This window comes from Poecilia formosa, unplaced genomic scaffold, assembly GCF_000485575.1.
Source record: "Poecilia formosa unplaced genomic scaffold, Poecilia_formosa-5.1.2 Scaffold120, whole genome shotgun sequence".
NCBI classification, from domain to species: Eukaryota; Metazoa; Chordata; class Actinopteri; order Cyprinodontiformes; family Poeciliidae; genus Poecilia; species Poecilia formosa.
Window position 1 is genome coordinate 970,684 of NW_006800059.1, and position 21,663 is coordinate 992,346.

Below are 21,663 nucleotides of genomic sequence, written 5' to 3' on the forward strand. Positions count from 1 at the left end.
ACACGCATGAGCACTCCACAGTCGAACATGTCTTGAGCATTTAAAATACCGGTATTGGTGTGTGAACTTTATTTGATGCAACCATGGCTACCAAGAATGAAATTTAGTCAACTCTTGACCACATCTCACATTGGTCTTGGTGATATTTCATTTTTTCTTTTCTCTGTGGTTACCATTGATAATCATAAAACAATGTTGATCAGCTGTCTCAATCAAATACACTTTGATGAGTGATGAGGTGCTTTGCTTTTCACCATGTGTGGTTGAATGTGAGAGCGCAGAACATGAAGCAGGACTTAGTGTGTGTGAGAGAGTGATTTACAAATCAGATTTTTTTTTTTTGCCATACATACACTTTTAGTATGGTTCCTGTGCAATAATTTATAAATGAGACTCCTGGTGACTCCAAATTTATTGCATCTACAAGTAGTGGAGGCCAATGTGCTCATTTGGAGCTACAAAATAGTCTGTATCTGTCCCCAGATTTATGCATCAAGAAGGTCTTGGGGGTCTACAGACAATTCCTTTGATTTCATGCTAGGTGTTTGTGTCGTCCACTTCCTGCTTTTGGAGTTGTTTCCTGTCTGCTTGGTATCCACATATGCTTTAGATTCATGCCAAAGTTCACTTCAACTGAACCAAGAACTAGGTTTTTAGGTGGACCAGAGTTTGTTGCTTTGGTTCGCATCAGAGTCGAATTGGACATCCACACTTGAGCTTCATAAGAAAGGGTGTGGATTCTTGTGCAAATGTAATTTCGTAGTTTTCTATTTTTTAAGAAATTTGCAAGGATTAAAAATCTTTTTTTCCACACTTTCTCTATGGGGTATTTGTGAATACTTTCTGAGAGCACTGTGTACATTTCTGTTATACTTATATGGAAATCTTAATGTTTCTGTGTAAGTGTTTAAAGAACTGTCAGATTGTAGCTGCTAATGTGTGGAGACTGAGGTTCTTTATCTCACAGCAAGTCCTCGTCCATCAACTGTCACATCACGCTTCAGCGGGACAGCGATACTTAACTATCAACTTAACAAGATGTCACAGTAGCAGCGGTGTAAACAAAAAAAAAGGACAGGGAAACACTGCCAGTCTTTGAACCATTACTTAATGGCACAGCAGCAGAAGATTATTTTAATATGGAAGGTCAGATATTCAGCTTTCTGAAGACATGACCCAACATCCTAAAAGCTTTGTCAAAATCATAGATTGAGCTATCACCATTGTGTTAACTTTTAGAGAATGGCTTGGACCTTATGTATTAATGTTCGGCGCAATATTTTGCCTCCAAGTTGGCATAATCTAAAATTAATTTTGCATGAAAGTGTGTGGTTATCTACACAAACTTTTGACCAGCACTGAAAAAGTGTTTACAGCAGCGCAGGCATTTTTAGGAGGCAATAATAATGATGTTTGCGTTGCTGTAAACACTTTTTTACTGCAGGTCAAAAGTTCCAAAAATTAGAAAATTTAAGATGTGACTCCATTAAGTACAGCACTTTTTCAAATAATAAAAAAACTAGGAATCTAATACTTACATAATACTTATATAATACTTATACTAATGTGAATATACTGTATGTCACAACAAGGTGAAGTATTTCCAGTGCCAAGTCACTTGGCAGGCTTAGTAGCTGAAAAAACTATATTAGAAAAACAAACTATGTTCACAAACAATTAGTTCTACTTTAGTTCAAACCGTGTTTGTGTCTGTATGTCATGCATTTTTTTTTGTTTTTCTTCATTCAGCGAAGTTACTCGGTGTGTAGGGTATCCAGAAATTTTCCTCAAGAGTAGCCATACTGTATATAAATATTACTCAAGTAAAAGTAAAAAGTGCAGTAAAACTATTCCAACAAGATGCTGAAATAAATGTAACTGAGTAGACGGTTACTATTCACTTCTGCAAGAGACACATCTACAAGCTTGTGCATCACAGGCGCCCATTGAAGGCATCAGTATGCTGCAGTTCCTCTGCAAATGGAGCATTTTAGCAGGATGTGGCTGGCAGATTGGGAGTGTCATAGTCGTCCCTCAGTGGAGCCGTAGCAGCTGTACGGGACGGGAGGATCCGTATGTTGGCCAGATCCATAAGGTTCCCCAACACTGCAGTGGAACAGGCAGAAATTAAACTGCAATTTGTAAACATGAGCCAATCTCCTAATGTAATGGTGAGCAGATATTACTGTAAGGGCACAGTCTGGAGGGGAATGTGCCTTTATCAATGGAGAACATTTCCATTTTGTAAATGTAGAATTTATATCTGATGCATAAAATGCTTAAGAAATAGTAGCATGATGGCATGGTTCAGCTGTGGAGTATTTGATTTTCAAACTAACTCCAAAGGACTCTGACACTTTTTTTTTCTGAAAACTAATTTGTTCATACAAGCATTTTTACTTTCATTCATCAACATATAACATTCTCTCTAAATTTTCTTATTTGCTTTTCATTTTGAATGCTTTGCTCTTAATTTTATTGCTTTCATTTTTTTTTATAAAGATGACCTTGTGTGCCCTGAAGGCACCTTTCGAATAAACTCTATTATTATTATTATTATTATTATTATTATTATTAGTAGCAGTAGTTGGAAAGAGACTCAAGTGGAGGCCGTTGTTATGGTTAGTCAGACATATGGTGGGAGCATTTCAGGTATTTCTACTCAGTTCACCGTAAATATGGATTGAAAAAGGACTACATGTCTACGCACGGTTTTAGACATCAGAATCTTTTTGTTTGTCAACTTATAGATTTGCTGCCTACCACAAACTTGCAGTTTGAAAGGTGCATACTCTTTTATGCGTGAGCCCCTGAGTGATGATTCCATTCATCAGCGCAATTATTGAAACTGTTAAATAGTTGAAACATTATTAATTCTTCCAGTCTTCCAGACAAAGCAGCGGCCAACTGCTTCGACGTCTCCCAGTCTGGCTTCCATTCTCACATTTATTGAAAAAAAAAAAAAAAACACTATTATATTTCATATTTCAAGAGCCAACAGGCCTAAATGTTGACCACAACCTAAATAAATATGAACTACAGCTTGAATCCATTCGTACATGCATACATAGAGAGAGATAAGTGTATTAAGAAAACATGTCAGACACATCCTTCTTTTTTTCTCATCTTTTTCTCATCTGTCACAATCTTAAATGGCTTAATCTGTCGAGAAAAGTAAAATAAAAATAACTGTTAACACTATTTTTCCTTTACTCATCTGTTCCCCTCATTGGCTACAAGGATTAGTCCGATCTAGCACTTTCCAATCAAATTCTCACCCTTCAGTTCCACCTGACAACCTAAAGTAGCCATAAATAGGTTGGTGCTCATTTATTGTGTAAGCCCTTGGTTGCTGTTGCTCTCCTTGTAAAGATGCCACAACTCTTCTTTATAGTTTACTACTTAACATATATTGGGGAAAATAAAGCCTCTGGTTTTTAATAATGATCACAGAATTTTATCTTAAGTTGGATTTTTAATTAATGATAGCTCTGACCTGCAGCGTTTCACTTCCTCCTGTCACAAAATTTACTGCGTGGGGACTTACATTACCAGCCTGCAGAAAAAAAATAAATAAAAAAATGATATATACCTAGCTGATAACACATTGCATTTCATGTAATTTTTGCTTCCACTGTCAGCATTTCTTTCCTTTTAATATTTAGTTGTACTCACGTAAATGAGGTAGATAAGTCGTATCATTGTAGTGAGAAGGATGTTATTTCTAAAACATTTGCATTTAATCTTGTTTCCATGTGGGGAAAAAATCTAGCTACTAAAATGTTGTATTTAATAATGTGTGTTTATGATGGTCAGCTTCCATCATAAAGCTGATGGAAGCTTTATGATGCTTCCATCAGCTGTCAGATGTCCATTATGGACATCCTTTGTCCATAATGACAAAGGATGTGTCATTATGAAACATCCTTACCAGATGTGAAAGGCATTTACAGTTTGATACATTTTTATGATTCAGAACTATATTTCCCCTGCATTGATATTTGCAAATTGAGAGGATTCCTGCAGGCCTATTAGACAAGCAAATGGGGCCAATTGTGTTCAAAAGATAATGAGCCACAGTGCCAGCCCAGTGACAGGGTACAGTAAATTGTGAAATGGATAGAAAATGATCATTTCTTGTGTGCTGATGGATCTGAACAGCTAAGTCTGTCTCACAGCTTAATAGACCAACATTTTGGTGTATTTCTTAAATATGGGATTGCTTATTATCGGTGCTACTCATTATGTGGCGTTACAGAAGACTGGAAGTTATAGGTGCTGTGCTGCCATTTTCCTTGGAAAGAACGTAAAATCTTAAAATTAAAAAGGAAGCAAAAGAAATGTTGGCAGCATGGCTCAGCATGTGGAGTCTAAATTATTCACTTAATAAATTAGAATATTATTGAAAAGTTAATTTATTTCAGTAACTCAATTCACTAAGTTAAAGACATTATATTGATTAATTACACCCAGACTGATGTTTTCATGCCTTCATTTTCTGTTAATTATGATGATCTTCCACTTACAGCTAACATTACATCAGACAAATAAAAACAGCATATTAAAATATAGGATTAATGAAATCTATGTTTATCATCTGTGCAAAGTTTATTTTCTAAAGGTACTTTTGAATCAGACAAATGAGCCTTGTCGGATTGCATATTTTGATTTACTAAAGTATAGCTTATGCATAATGTATATGAGTATTTCAAAATACATTTTGCAGATCTTCTTCAAAATAAAAGGCTTATAGATAATAGATATAATAGATATCCCAGATTTCACTTCCTTAAAACTTAATTTGGCATGAAACATGTAATTCAGAATAAATCTCACATATTCTTCTTATGGTGGAATAAGGTCCTGTTACCATGTTAGTTAATGCTAATGCTAATACTAACAACCATGATTAGCATTTTAGCTAATGACAGCATAGAAGCAGTTATCATAAATTAATAATTTGTTGTTAGCTATTAAGCTCCATGTGTTTAGCAAACAAGTCAGTGTTTGACAGTGGTGGTTATTTGCACTAACTCTAAACATAAGTTTTGCTAATATGGTGCATCAACATAATATTTAGCAGAAATTAAGGCACTAAGGCTGAAAATATCAAAATGTGTTATATAATACTGAAAGTAGTTAAACTCACTAAAGACTTCATATAAATTGCATAGGGCAAATACTTTGAAAATACTTTTAAGTTTAAACCTAAACTAAGCTGAGACTTAGTTTATTTCTTGTTAGTGTTTCTCTAAAAAGAAATACTAACTGTACTTAGAACTTGACAGAAACAAGGTCTCAAACTCAATAGTCATAAAGACAAAGATTTAATGTTTGACCTGAATCTTACCACCATAAAGTTGTGATTATATTTTCTATAAAATGAAGACTTTGGTATCAGCCACAGGCTGTAAACAAAGACGCAAAGCCCATTTGTCAGTTTTCACAACTACACGTTCAAACATACATTTAAGTAACGCTTTTATTCTTCTTTAATTATAAATGTTGATGTTCCACGATAAAAGGTATATTGATTTTCAAGACCAAAAAGCACCAGTGACTGGCCAGGGGACAATTTTCTGCAAACAGAACGAGTGAGAAGCAAGAAATTGTGATGACATGTTTTGCTTCAGTGCGTCGTTCTCTCCTTATCACTATCTTTCTTCCCTCGGTCTGTCAAACAGACAAAAATGCCAACATACATATTCTGCAACCATAAAGTCAAATACACATTTTTTTTTACTTATGTTATTTCATAAAACCTTAACCAAACTACAAGTTATTCAGTTCACTGTATGATTTATTTTTTTTAGTTAAATTCTACCAACACGCTCTTTTAGGCTAACTGAAGACCAGATATGAGCTGCCGCATTCTTCTGCAGCAAAAGATATACATTTTTGAAGTAATTATGAATTTTGCCATAATCACAAGCAGCATTTTTTTAGTGAATAGGAAAATTACAACATATTTAAGTCAACATGTTCAAATAATTGTGGATCCCTTTTAAAAGCACCCTCACTGCTCACTGGAGAGCAGTGAGGGTATTGCAGTAGGCAAGTCAGGAAATATTATTATTATTATTATTATTATTATTATTATTATTATTATAAATATTATAGACTGCAGCAGGAGCTGGATGGCATTTTATGTAAGCATGGCTGTATTATGTTGAGCAATGCCAAGTGGCACAATTCAGTGATTCAGTGATATAAGCAACCTGACTGAAAAAAAAAAAAAGAACAAGAATCAAAACTGAAAAGGACCAGTTGAGGTCCAGACAATGACCTGAGATTAATTATGTTATGGGATTTTAAGGAATCTGTGAATTCATGAAGCGGCAGCAAATTTCATTTAAGTTAAGCAAAGCTGTGAAGAAAGGAGGGCAGCACAGGTTGGATCTGTTGACTCCCAATCAACAGAGATTCTTTCCTAAGCAACTTGTGTGATTCTGTGGTCAGCAATGTCTTGCCACCAGCTTGCAAAGCATTGCAAAAAAAAAGTCATACAAACCCGAGTACTTCAGATCAGTGATATTGGTTCAAAATGTAGAATGATGGCACGTAATTAGTTTTTCCCTTAGTTTTGTAATGTCTTTTTCCACATGATTGTATATGTTGGCAGGCTTGTGTGGCGTAGTTTGTAAATGCAAAATAGAGAAGGCCTTTGGAAATATGTTTCTCAATTGTGTATATTTAAGTGTATGGATGTGTAAATGACTCATAATAGAGCTGTATGGAAAGAGTGATCCACTTGCTGATGTTAAAGTTCACAAGTAAATTCTGCCATTGGAAATTTCAAGTGGCGGTTGAATGAAATGTGACGGCACTCCACAGACTGGCATACAAATGCCCCCATCTGTGGTCTCGGGGAAGGAATACTTCAGAATAAATCGACAGAAATGATATGCTGCTGTCAGTCAGCAAGAGCACTTCAGAGGCACCAGGGGAATGTGTTTTGTGGCCTCTCTGTCACTTAGAGTGGATGCTTCCTCTACAGCCCATTTACCTCTCATCTTCATGATGGGTTTGAACGCAGAGCTAGTGTCTTCAGCCTCAGTTGCTTTGGGTACGTGTTTCAAAAGTTGATGCAGACTTTTGCTGTCAAAGTGAATGCCGGGCGAGCAGCGCGTGACTGTTTTCCATAAGCGCGCACGCAATGTTGCCTTGTTTGATTTGCCATCAACGGTTGCAGCGTTGAGCAACTTCACGCTCAACTCGAACGGGTTCTGAGCTAAATGTAAACAAAGCATAATGTTGAAATGAAGAATTCTGCACTTGTCACAACTGCAGCAGGATCTGGCCAGCTAAGCATTGTAGAATATTCCATGAGTCCTACCATGCATTAGCGCGAGGCCGGAGGAAAATCTGTTGGCATCTGTAAAAACCAACATTGAAGCAAAAATTGTTTCTGCAAGAGACAGGTAAATGGCTCTTGCAGCCTCTCTCTGAAATCTTTCTGCTGAAAAAAAGTGAGCTTTTGTTCATTCTGATTCAAAGGGTAGGATGTTAGAGGTTTTTTTTTTTTTTTTTTTTTGCCAAACTGTTGTTTAGTAACCAAAACAAGGTTATTAAGCAATTAAGGAAAACCAGGAAAAACAGAAACCTGTGCTGCTCTTCTTATGTAACAGATCTATTCCCAAATATTTAAGACTTTTACTGAATAAACTCTTTTGGATTCACATCAACGCATTCCGTCACATATTTACTTTCGAACTACTAAATGAAATTGATTTTAAGGTGACTTATTTGTCAAGATTTATTTTCTTTTCAAATTACCCATCAGTAATCTAAGAAATATTTCTGGCCACCAGCTTATTGTGCATCCAGTCCTTCGAAGACGAGTCATAATTTACTTCTACTGCGTCGTGTGTGTTTTGTGGCTTCTCCAATAATAAGAGAAACCCCCTTTGGCTCCGTCTGTCGGCAGACCAGAATCGACAGCCTTCTGAGTGGCAATTCATTGAAGAGGGAAGCTTGTATTTGTAGAGCGGGTATTAAAGAGAAATAACTTGAAATGACAAAACATTCCAGAGGCTGTGCAACGGTGATATCCAATGAAATCTCACACCAGGATGTAAACACGGCTGCCAACTTTTAGGTAGTTTCAATTAATTGGACACAACAAATAAGTAAATAGACTTGGGTGTGTGCTACAATTGTCAAAAACAGCTGTCAATAATAATAATATTTCATTACATTTTTAACACAACACTTCTACACAGGTTAAGAAAAGTAACATAGAAATCAGATTAAAACTCATTATCTCCTGTTTTCTTTTTTTTTTTTCTTTTTCTAAGACAATACATGTAAGATCGATCTCAATTAATGAGAGTCCCCTTTAAAGTACGGGAAGACGTTGCTTTTGATATTCTTTTTTTTAAATAATTTTTGTTCCTTTAGATTAAGGCACAAGACTAATGACATTGCCATAGGCTCACCCCTTCTCTTAATATATTTTGTGATTAAAAACCACTTGAGTTTTTGCTTCTACAGCCTTTAATAACTCCTTTTTTAACACAACTCTGTCTGAAATCTCACTGACACAGCAGAAAGGCAAACATACAAGGCAGGTATAATTTTACAATAATATTTCATATTTATTGGGAAAATAAGCCACAGAAATCATATTAATTGATTTTTTCTTAGAATCATAACAAATGCATCCTCTTTAGCTGCAGACAGAGCAGAGCTTGCCTGTGAAATCATAGTAATGAAAAGAGTCAATGCTCAGGGACATGGGAGTGCGCCTTCTGTGATTAACTGGAGCTGAACTGTGAAGGCCTGCAGGGCCTTGCAAAGCAAACATACTGTGAAAGTAACATTTTCAAATCTACAATGGTAAAAAATAATAAGACAGACAGACAGAGTGAAAGCCTGTGATGAACTGGTGACCTTTTCTGACGTGCTGGAAACGGTAGCATGGACTACCCCTTCACACGATTCAATAGGTATGAAAAATAAATGACTCTTCTATTTTTCATCGAGACTAATGCCTCCTTACAGTACATTAAGTTCTTCACACCAGTAGGTGATGGGAAATGTTTTCTAGTTTGGTATTCCACAGTGAGCTCTTGTAGATTCATGATTCTCTTCTCTCTGGAAACGCTACCAAGTTATAATCAACTTTATATGAATAGGGAATATAAAATAAACTATTGGTAGCTTCAAATATTATTTACAGCTTTGCAATATTAGGAAAAGCAGTGACTACAATATTGTTGGTGAATATTGTAATCATACTTCAGGTTACCCACATTTTGTAAACTTTAAACTTTAAAGTAAACTTTAGCATTTACCAAACTAAAACTGATATCCATGAAAGGCCATCTAACTGGCCTTATCTATGGTGCTGAACGCCAAGTTATGCATCTAAGCAGTTCATCGCAATTCCGTTAAAACTGCAATGAGAAGTGGGATTTGATGTACTTTTTTATGCAGCATAATTTTCAGTGCTTCGCTTAAGCCGACTGTGAAATTGATTTTTATTATTTAGGAGTTAGGAACAGTTGAGATTATTTATGTTTTTGAGAATTTGGTGAACAAAACCCCCCTGATATTTCTGTCTATTTAGAATAAAAATGGTGGGCATTTTTCAATCAAATTCTTTTTTATTTGCGCTGCATTAAAACCAGTCCATGGCGCGCTCTACGTTCACTCATTTGCAGCAGGAAATAAGCATCAGGTCCCCACTGCAGCCTTGAACAGGACTGTGTTGGTATAGTTGTGAGATGAATGAAGTATGCCTTCCTTGCACAGTCACCAATCTTATACTTGACTGACCATGTTCCTATACAATATCTATCTCCGAATCTTATGAATGCATTATTTTTTCACTAGGGACCTTTTCACAGTTGACGAAGACCCAAACTCAGATATGAAGAGGATCATATCGCAGTAAAGTCTTTGGTGATAACGGACTAGGGGTGCCACACAAGAACAAAAATGAAGAGGGATAACCTGACAAGATATCTTGAGGGAACAAAGTAACCAAACTGAAAAGAGCCAAGCATATAACAACGGAGGACCGTAATTATGAAACAAAGAACAAGTAATTTCGTTCAATTAACTGAATGATAGAATGAACACTGAACCGAAGCAGGAAACCAGGGAAAAAGTAGAGCAATAACTGAACAGACCAAAAGAAGCAAACAAAATAAAGCACAAGAGTCCACTCAAAATAGAAAAACTCCAACATATGTTTTTTTTTTTGTTTTTTGTTTTTTTTAATTGTCTTGTTTCTTCTTCATCAGCCAGCTTCTAAAGGTCTACAACCACCCCTGTCATTGCAGGTTAATGCTGAGTAAGGTCTTCACAAACGTTACATAGAGGTTCAGTTGCTGGAGCTACTGCCTTGCAGCAAGAAGTTATTGGACTTGAGCTCTGGCCAGAAAGTTTTTGTGTAGCATTTGCATTTTATCTATTTGCTTAATAGGTTCCTTTCAAACCTATTAAGCAAATATTCAAATATTCCAGCGTCCTCATTGAAAGAACCTGAGTAGTTGACATTCTCTCAATGCGGTTTACTGGGTAATTGCATTCCTACCAGATCTGTTAGCAGCTATGGGTTGAAAGGTTAAACTGGGCATTCTGAATCTCATAAAGGACAATAATAAAAGGATACATATTGTTTAGTTTAAAAAGAAACAGAATTTCTTGCAGTTAATGTTTTTTTTTGTTTATTTTACACAATCAGTTCTTCAAACCTGGTGTCATTGATTGTAGGAACCAGGAAACCCCCCAAAAATGTATTTCAGGTTATAAGAAGATTATACAAATTTTTGGATAGCAAATGTTTGCAAAATGTGAACTGGACAAAGGACCTAAGAACCAGTCAATTCTTATACTAAATTTAAAAGAAATTACAAACTGAACAAAAGTTGTGATCAAGGACATTTGGGAGCAGCCGTGTTGATAGAGCTGAAAGCAAGATAAACCAGATAAACAGAGTGAGGGAGAAACGCAAGGATAAGACATAAAACAAACAGTAACATTGTTAATGCTACCTAGCAGCCATGAATATATTTACATTGGTCTGGAGCAGACAAGCACATCAAAATGTAACATCATGAATGAGTAACCACTATTTGAGGGGTACTGAAATGATGTAACGAGAGAGGAGAGCTGCATTGTTTATCCAGACCAGAGGAACTAAAGTTCAGCCAGCCAGTTTTTCATCCTGTCTTGTGGCACTGTGCACCAGCAGGTTCATAATAGCTCTCTTTAATGAGGGATATGATATACCTCTGTCACTTTATTGGCAGAACTTGGATTTCTTCCCAGTGCAGACGGCCATTATTCACTGGAAAAGAAGCCTGCCATGAAAACAAGCAAAAATGCATTGCACTTCTTAGGTCAGAAGAACGTAAACCCATTACGGATGTTATTCTCGCTTTAGCTAAACAACAACTAATCGATGAATTGCTTGACATGATTAACACAAGTGACTCTTTTGGCTCAAGCATACACTGTGCACACCTAGACAGTTTCTTTGTAAATCCTAACATTGTCAAATCTGTCTACTAATCAGTCCAGCACTGTTTTAGTAATAGAAAAGAAAACAAGTGTAACAATTTGAAGGACAGGAAAAATAAGGGTTCTCTTGCGGCGATATTCGCCAGGTTGCGTCTGCTCATGGCTTTTAGGATGACTTCTCACTGGTCACACATTGAACTCTATGTGCTTGGAACATTGAGATATTTTTATATTTACCTATTACCTAATATGTGTAAACAGCAACACATTGTTCGCTGGTGATATTTTAAATACATTTTTAAAAAATGGTTTCTGAGCTTTGAATTTAATTATAGTAGGACTAAATGTCAGCTCATGGCGACTCCTCCGTCACGCCACTTTATCTGAACTATCAAGTTTTATGAACTATTTCTATTTTACTTTGAGTAGAAAAGCTTTAAAACTCTTGAAAAATTAACTATTACCTTTGATCACTACCAGTTTTTGACTATAATAAAACATACATCAAAAGAACTTCACCAAACAGATTAAAAACTCATCCTTTTATCTTTTTTTTCAGAATTCTGCAGTCATTAAAATGGCTGTAGCATTGACTTCCACATAAACAGCTTTGAAATGTGGATGAACAGTGAAAGGTAACAAGACATACAATTAAAAAGATCTATAAAACTCTGAATGTGGTTCAAAAGCTGCTAAGGTTGATCAAATGGAAGAAATAAGCTTGATTTTTTTTTTAGTATTTTTGTTTAGGAACATTACAGCAGAAACATAATCATTGTCAATGCAGTTCTCTAGGTTGAAAATATTTCCACAATATTATCAAGTCTTTGGATGGCTGGAGAAATAAAGACGGCATGCAGCACTTTGAATAAATGATTTATTTTAAATTCTTGCCAGAGTCTTTTAAATGAGGAAATCTTTTTTTTTTTGGAAGACACTATAATGTTTCATTTGATTTCACGTGACATGATATACATGGGTCTGAACTAGTCATAATTATATTACAAAATATGCCAAAAAAACATTACTTTGGATATGGTGCTGCTGCTCTGCTTTTGTTCTCGTGTATAATTTCAATGTACAGAGTTTCCACACACACTGTAACTCCGTGGGAGATAATGTCATGCTGAGAGGCATAGGAATATTGTCGTTTCCTCTTTCCTGCTGGTAAAGCCCGTAGAGAAGGTTACCATCCGCAAATACCTCAAACAGATGTTCTAAAAATAGATGGCTCATCTCAACCTGTAGGTTTTATTTTTATATTTCCTGTACCTGCCCCAGCATAAAAAGGATATTTAAAAAGTATTGCATTGCCTTAAAAAATGCTGTGAACTAATAAGAAAAATCTGCAACAGCTTAGAATTTTATGAACATCCCATTTTAAAAGATGAAGTAATTTCACAACAGTTTAATATGAGATAGCAATTTCTGTTTCTTATACAATTCAGTTCATTTAAATTTATGAGGATAGCACAAAATTGACCCAAATTCAGTTAGAATAAAATTAATTTTCATATATAATTACACACAATCTAAGACCACGTCCACACAGAGATGATTGTAGATGTATCCGCAAAAGTTTATTTTATTGTTTGATTGCTTGTTTAGATTGTGCATCCACATGGATTTGGCATCTTGGGAGACCAGAAACAATCATTTTTGAAACCGAGATGAACATCTCTCTCTCTCTCTCTCTCTCTCTCTGTTTCTATCCCACATGCACCTCACACAAATAAACTGGGAGCATTCTGTTTTTTGTGTCATTCTCTGATTCTCTGGCAGTGTTAAAGGCCACATCATTCTGTGAGGCTGCATCATGTCATGTGGAATTTTTTTTTCTTCCTTAATCATGTACAAATGCTTCTCGAATGTAAGAAAAATGCTTTCTTTTATGGTCCTCATATTTTGTCTTTTGCTTATAAAAGGGATGTAATCCTGTAACAAGAGAGAGTTTATAATGATGTTTTAAAGGCAACATATTTTTTGCTAACTTTAGCCTTTTGGTTGCTTATGCCTGGATCCCAAACAACTCCAAATGAAAGCAATTTTGTTAAAGAAAGCACAGTAGAATGTAATTCGTTTGCCAAACAAATAACCTTTGGCTTCGTGGATAAGTGTTAAATTTGGGTTCAATAACAGCAGTTCAACATAACTAAACAAAACAATCACTTGTTTGGGTAGAAGTCATGATTTGAAGCACTTCACGGAAACAGTGGTTATACAACTGAATTTGAGTTCAGTGATTCACTTTATTTTTCACTTTATCCAGTAAATATTTTAATTTGGAATTAAATGTGTAATGTTGTAACTGCATTTGTGTTCACTGAAACAAAGGCTGAGATTTATTTATTTATTTATTTTTGTTTTTTTTAGACAGACTGACATTATTTTTTTGAAAAAGCTTTTTTTTCTGGGAATTCTTGTAAGTTTTCTTAACTTTATAAAATGAGAAAAATATGTTATAAGTGAAAAAAATCTGCCAGTGGAATGATATACTTTTAATTTTCATTTTTAGCAAAAACAAATAGTGCCTTTCAAACCAAGGAGTTCTTGTTAAACTGGAAAAATGTCATTTTGTTCCTGACTTTAGCAGTTTCACTGGATATTTTAAAATACATTGATCAAATTATTTTTGCTTGTATTCTTCCAATAGATTTGTCAGCATGGGACTATCATAACAGGTGGTAGGATGCAAATAGTTGGACTGGACACCAGTTACACACATTAATGGCAAGCTGTTGCAAGCTGCCTCTGAATAACTCAATTATTATGGTGCACACAGTCACACCAGGGCAACTTATCTGTTGTTTGCCAATAAGAGCCTTTCATTTTTCATTTTATTCCATCTTTATTTTGTGGATCAAACATTTCCTGTTCATTTTCACATACCCCACAGATAAAAAAAAGAAACACACTCAGGCTGATGAAAGTATGGGTCATACACAGCTTCTGTTTGTCAAGTGAGTTACTAACCATAAAGACAAATGGCCAGCTGTGTGAGCAGATGCTCTGCAGAGGAATGGCGTTGTGTTATTGGGTGTTTATTGGAACAAGAAAGGGAGAGAGATTGAGAGGGTGGGCCAGTTTTGAACAATTCTGGACTGTACAGCTCTTTAGTCTTCTTTTCAAGTCTGTTCCCCAAATGGAGGTGATCAATAGGTGATTTCCCACTACAACGACTCCAAACAAAAGCATTGTTTGACCCTGTCTCTTCGGACAGCTGGCAATGAGATTTAAGCAGCATTTCACACAAGTCTTTTAATCTTGAATTAGTATACTTTGTTGTATGGTGTTGGCTAAACATGATGTCAAAGGTCATAGCTTCAAATTGAATGTAGTAAACGAAAAAGAAACTTCATTAGCACAGTTTTCAGGCATGAGCCTCTCAACTAGAGTACATTAAATTCAGTTTAAGAAATGTACATCTTAACAGCAGGACCTGTGAATACCATGCCACCAAGTCCTTCCCTGCAAATATCGGATCCCCTTACAAGTGTTTCCTGCAGCTTGAAATGTACTTCCTTCCTACTGGCTGTTCTCCCTCCTTGCTTCCACTGCACTCAAGAGCCTCCTTTGAGAGAAGAATAAAATTGAGCTCCACTCAGACCTTCCACCTTCCCTGTTCGGATCACAAAGCCTTTCATCACCACCCCTTGACGGCTGCACTGTTTGGAACATCAGGTCTAACAGATGCCCACATGTGCTGCCTGGCTGCTTGACTGTGAACATGTGCGATAAACTGACCCTGTCTTCCTAGATCAACGACCAAATCATTCTGATTCAAGTTCATGTTAAGTCCAATGTTTGCAAACTTTTATTCCCGTATTTTTACTACCTTTGCGTTGTGTTCACAAAGAAGAAGCGACCTGCCTAAAATGTAATTTACACATCTCGCATAAAACTGACAAAACATTTCAGAAATGGAGCTTCATACTGACAGTCAAACATGGTGGTGGTCGTGTTATTGTCTGGGGCTACTTTGCTGCTTTAGAACCTGGACAATTCATCATAAATGAAGCACAATCCTAAAGGAGAATACGCAGTAATCAGTTAATCACTGATCACAAATCAACCTATATTGAAATGACATTAAATTTATTTTCAATGGACTATGCAGAGCAGATTTCACAACTCTCACAAAGTCCTGTATAAGATTCTGTAGCTATGAATAACAGCGTATTGTGCTTAACAGTTGCTTTTTTCCGATTCAAATGCTGAACAAACATTTTTATAATCTATGCATAAGATACAGCAGCACTTCCTTGGCACCAAAAAAATGATAGAAGAACCACAACCTTCAAGCAATGATCCAAATGTTTGGAGGCTCCTCATTAATATAGATGGGGTTTTTATAGGAATGGCTGTTAGTCTAAATTATTCAGAGAGTTCAGGAAGACGTATGTGCTGCCCCCCTTCAGTAGCATAGCTAACTGAACACATAAATACCTGCTGTGAGGCAGGTGAAGTGTCAGGGAATTCTTGAGCGGAGAATCTGGCATGCATAAGAAGAGGAATTGCACGTAGTCATGACACTCCTAAATCATGAGCTGTAGGAATGTCAACAGGGCAGCAGCAGCCATATACATCGGCTCACACAACAAGGCAGCTACGTTTAAGCAACAAATGTGGTGCGTTTGACATGCCATGCGACCAACCTTTCCTGCATTTTAGCATGACCACACATATTTGGAAAAAGATAGAAGATGGCCATTTGGGGATGGTCATATAACAAACATAAAAAAAAAAAAAATGTAGTAGAATAAAAGGAACAACTTTAGGAAACTTTATTGGTTTGGGGCTTTAAAATGGACAAAATTATAATTATTGAAAAGTCAACAAGGGACATTTATGCTTGTGGCTTTAGGTTGTATGTCTGGCAAACTCACTTACTCTGACAACTGAGTGACATGTAAGACCTACAACTACAAAAAAGACTTTTTACTGTGGCATTTTGCCGAGCATAAAAGTGCAGTTTTATAGTCATTTAAAACTAAAAAGTGCTCATCCGTCAATTTTAGCTTCAGTTCTGCCGAGGGAATATGTGGATAACCTATCCAAATCATGCTGCAGAGGGTTTTTACTCTGTTCTCATGGAAAATACTGCTTCTGCTCCATTTTCTGGAAGTATTTGATAATGTAAAGTAATATTTAAGTCATAGCTCAGGCTTGGACTGAAACTTAATCTTCTGTAAAGGTGATGACCTTTAAAAAGTTGCTAATCCTCTTGAGTGATGCCTTAGCAGTATGACTAAGGTTATGTGGCTTAAAAAAATAGTCTTCTTTCATTTGGTGTTAAGGTTGTTTTGTTTTTAGCAAAAGTAAGCAATGTGAAATTGTATTTTGCTAATATCTGCTAATGTTCTACCCTAAGAACATGAACATTTTCAATTTGAGTTGTATTTCAATAGCTGAAAGCAGAAGAAACAATCTGCTTACTTCTGACTATCTTTGAGTACTTCAGAAATGTATGTACGTTTTCAGCAATTTGACAGTGACATAACATCTTTTGACAATCACAGAACCTCTACTTAATAAAATTCTTTAACAAAAAGAAGTTTCAGATAAAAGATGAAATAGGCAAATCTGAAATTGAAGCAAACAGAAGCAAAGCTTCAAGAAATGGGCAGCTTCCAGTGCACAAATAAAACAATCAGAGTGCAGCAAAGGTCAGATGTCTTTTACATTTGAGAGAGTAATGAGGATTTTCCATTTGTTGCTTGCACAAACTTATGCACAGTAGCCGCACTAAGTGGGTGTGCGATAGAATATTTATCTTTCCTCAACAGGCTTCCATTACACTGTCATGTGGTTTGTTGAGATTATTTGAGGAGAAAGAATGGAGAGCTATTATGCATAATGAGTTTCCTCCAGTGTGATTTAAATGTTTGTCGTAGCTGTGTACTTACTGAGTTTCAATTATCAGATTCTAGTACTGACATTTTATCTGAGTGCTTGATAGTGCTTGTCCGTAAAGTTTTCAGCTGGGAATCATCACAGCAAAATTCTGATCCATACATTATGTATGCCTTAACACAACATGCCATTCTAAGATATGCAAGCTGCTTAAACAATGATAAAGATGAAGACAGTTGCTCTTGTAAAAACAAATCGAACAAGTACTTCATGAAAAGACGAATTAATACTGTGCATAAATGTTCAGTAACTTTCTAACTTGAATTGCTGAGTTATAATTATTGTTTATCAATTTTAATGACTCTTATGATTTAAAAAAGGCTTAAGGACCTTTTAGCACCCTTTTAATCACCTCATTAGCTTTTCATAGAAGGTTTATTGTGAAGCGTAGAATAAGCAAAAATTAACATTTATGTTTACAGAATGTACACCTGTTGTTTATTTTAAAGCCCAGCATGTCTTTGTATGTGTTTTGAGGTTCCATAGATGAAGGATGAGACGATGGGAATTTTCTAATTTTCCAGTATGCTATTTGCTGCAGTGAGAGACGTTAACAACACTGTTCTGCACATACTGCTGATTTGCTAATTGTGGAGAAGAGTTACTTAAAGTAGAACACAGAGGGCTAATGATGGCCTTTTATCAGTTATCACCCAGGTGGCATTTCCAGACCAACTATAAATTCACTATAAAGATAGCTTTAGTAGATCTACTTTTCATTTAGACTGGCTCATAATTCTGTCAGCTTTTATAGATGGCTTGATATTTTCTCAGCCTACAGAAGTGTCCTGCTGCAGGTGCAGCTGACAGTATTGATCTACCATTAAACTGAGGTTAAGGCTGTGGCTTGCCTGACTGGTGAAGCCAGCGGTGCAAATCACACGCAGCTTTGTAATTCCGCACTGTATTTAACTCGTGCCAAGGGTTTTGACAGTTTTTGCATGGCTCCATGCAATGTTTGCAAGCAGAAACGTAATAAGAAAAGGTCAAAGCTCAGTTTTGAAAAGTTGTTTAACTTTATAATTTGGTGTCTGTGACTGACGATGAAGTGTGTTTTATGCAAAATCTTCTCTGATTTTCTGCTTCAGTGGTAAAAAAAAAATATTTATAAGATTTAAAGTTGAGGTTGCGGTTTGTGTTTCTATGTTGTGTGTATAGTGCAACAGCACTGATATGTGTTGTGGACATATTATCTGCCATTTTATCTGGAAATCCTTGCATGTGGTCAACACATGTTTGCTACATACTGTGTGCAGCTGTTGGTTCACTAAAATTCATCTGTCTGAAAACAAAAGAAAACATGACCATGTCAAAATTCAGGAGTGAATTCAATATCAGAAATAGTGAAACCTTTTGAAATTAGTCAAAATCTTTTTACAGCCCTACTGCTTTGTAACATACATACATTTTAATAGGATTGAAATCATTTGTACCCCAGATGTTTACTGTTAGTCTGCTTTATCCATTCCAAAACCGGTTTTGATATGTGTTCAAAGTCAATGCCAAGTTGAAATACTGGGTTTTAACCATTTAGCTGTTGAATAAAGAAGTTGAAGAATTTGGAAGATGGTCTTCCCTGTCCAATTTTTCAGTAACCACTGGCACCAGACCTTGACTATGATGTCAGCACCACGCTTTACAGCTTCCAACATTCACATTGTCATTGTACCTCAATTATTATATAATCTGACTCTAAAACCTTTCTATGAAAATATTTTAAGTATTCTTTCAAAACAACAAACTATGTTTGTCCGAAGCCATCCATCTTGCCAAACTGTTTACTTTAAATGAAGGAAAATGTGTCAGGATGCGAAAGAATTACTCAGGAACTAACAGCAAGATGCTGAAAAATCAATTTTATTTCATTTCACCCAACCAGTCACAATAGTGACCAAGACATCTTTTTCACCTTCAAGGACTCTAAAAAGATTACTGATTCAATTTTCAGTTAATGTTCAGGAAACATTGAACGTTTAGAGTGTTTGGATAATACTTATGCAGTATCACATGTTTAGAGTAAATTATCACATGACTAGAGCTGATTATGTCTTGGTTGCACCTTGGCAAGAAGAAGAGTGCTACAAACCTCCCAAAGAAGAGGCTAGTGATGTGTGTTTAAATAAACATATAACAAAGAGTTTTGGTGCACATCATCTTTAAAGTGTATAGTTATGATATACACCTTTACATTTACAAAAATTAGTTTGGTGTGTGAGCAGGATGTGTAAACATGTTGACAGTCACAATAGTGACCGGTGAATACGCTTATTTAAATACATACCACATTCTTCCAATTCCAAACTTTTTCCTTTTTAAGATTATTTGAGTGTGGTTCTTGATCTGTTGGACTTAGTGATGGCCAGACAAAGTATACAACAATGTAGTTGTGAGAAAAATGGCATCCTTACTGATTTTGATAGTGGTGGCTTAGACATGGACCGTATGGGGAAGATGGACCGTTTTCCATGCCTGATTTTGAATGCATATGATCAATTCATGGGAAAAGAGGATGATCTTCCCCTTCAGCAGTCATGTGGCACTCTGTTACCACCTGCAAAAGTTTATGATGAAGGAACAACTGTCTTATTATCTTATGCAAAGGTTTGGTACAAGGCCAGTAGGTCATGGAAATGGATCTCAAATGGACACTTCTCTTCAAGTTATGACAAGATGTGACCAAGACACTTACTGGTCAGTCAATGCAAAAATCATTTCCAGAGATGTTGCTTTGGCACCACCCATGCCTTGGAGAAATTCAAGGCTTTATTGCACATTGAGTGCTTCAAGAAAGGACATGGAAAGTAAGGAGGGGGTGAAATAACCCAAAACTGAAGAATACCAAAGTCACCAAATGGTGAGAAGGAGCCATACAATTGGTCTTTGATTCCAGGCCTGGGTCTGGTATCCTGCAACGTTCAGGTGTGTTCCTGGTCCAACACACCTGAATTAAATGGATCATCTCCTTAGTATGCAGTCCAGTTTTCCAGAGTCATTCTAATCACCGGATTCAGGTGTGTTGAAGCAGAGATGGATGGAAAAGATGCATGACACTGGCCCTCAAATCCTGGAGTTGGAGACCCCTGGACTAAGTCTATTGAGTCTTACTTTATGACTGTGTGACAAATGTTCATAATTTTCAGAAATATAAATTAAAGCCTCTACTGTAGTTGTTATATTTATGATCTATGTTACTGTGATGACACTATGACTGAAGTTCAATATAATTATGCACAAACACTCAAGCACTCAAATTTACCTTGGTTTAGAATATATCGATACTCAAATTTGTACTTTACAGAGAAAATGTTAAACTAAAGTAATGCTGTGGCAAGATATATTCCAATAAAGAAACAATGTTCACATATTATGATCATGTCTATTTGGAAAAAGCAATTTTAGCTCATCTTAGTATAAGAACACCATATTATCCCACTGGTCACAATTGTGACCGATCATAAAACACACTTTTTCATATATTTTTCCACAATTTTTAAAATGATTTCCCCTTGATTAGTTCAAAGGGCTATAAATGACATCTGAGTGTAATATTTTCATGTCTGGGAAAAATTTGGGATTGAATGGGTTAAAGCAAAGACATCTAACGTAGACTGAGGGGATACAGACTAAAAATCACCAGCTCCAAAAATCAATACTTCAAAAAGAAATGTGCAGTTTCCCCACTTGTACCAATTAAAGGTCTTTTAGAGGAAAGTTGCATTGCCAAAGTAGATAAAAGAGCCTTTCACAAAACATTTCAAGATAGGGCATTTTTTTTTAGAAGTTTATGCGTTTTGAGAAAAGACTAATATGGCAAAGGGGGGGAATTCAGCCAAACTGTGACTTCTCTGCAAGCAAAGAAGTCACAGATCCATACGGTTCGATTTCAAGCTAACTTTCTGGGTTATGGGACCATAAACACGGATCAAAACAGGAAGAGCAAGAAGGTGAGATTGACTTGCCTGTGCAGGTTTTGAATGGAAATGTTTTGTTAAACTGTCTATGGACTGAACTATATAGCCAAAAGATATATATTTGGAGGAGTTATGAAGAGGCTATCAAACTGAAGAGCAATGTACCAACAATTGTTAAGCATATGCCAACTGCATGAGCAGGGCATGTTTTGCTGTACTCCCAACTGCATGATGATGAAATTTGGCATACAAATAAACTTGATTTGCCTATGCGAGATAGTTTGTACTACAAAGGAGAAAAAAAAAAAGTATAAACTTTATTTTACTTCTCTGGTTCTTGTTCTCTTTTGGATGTCTGTTTATGTAG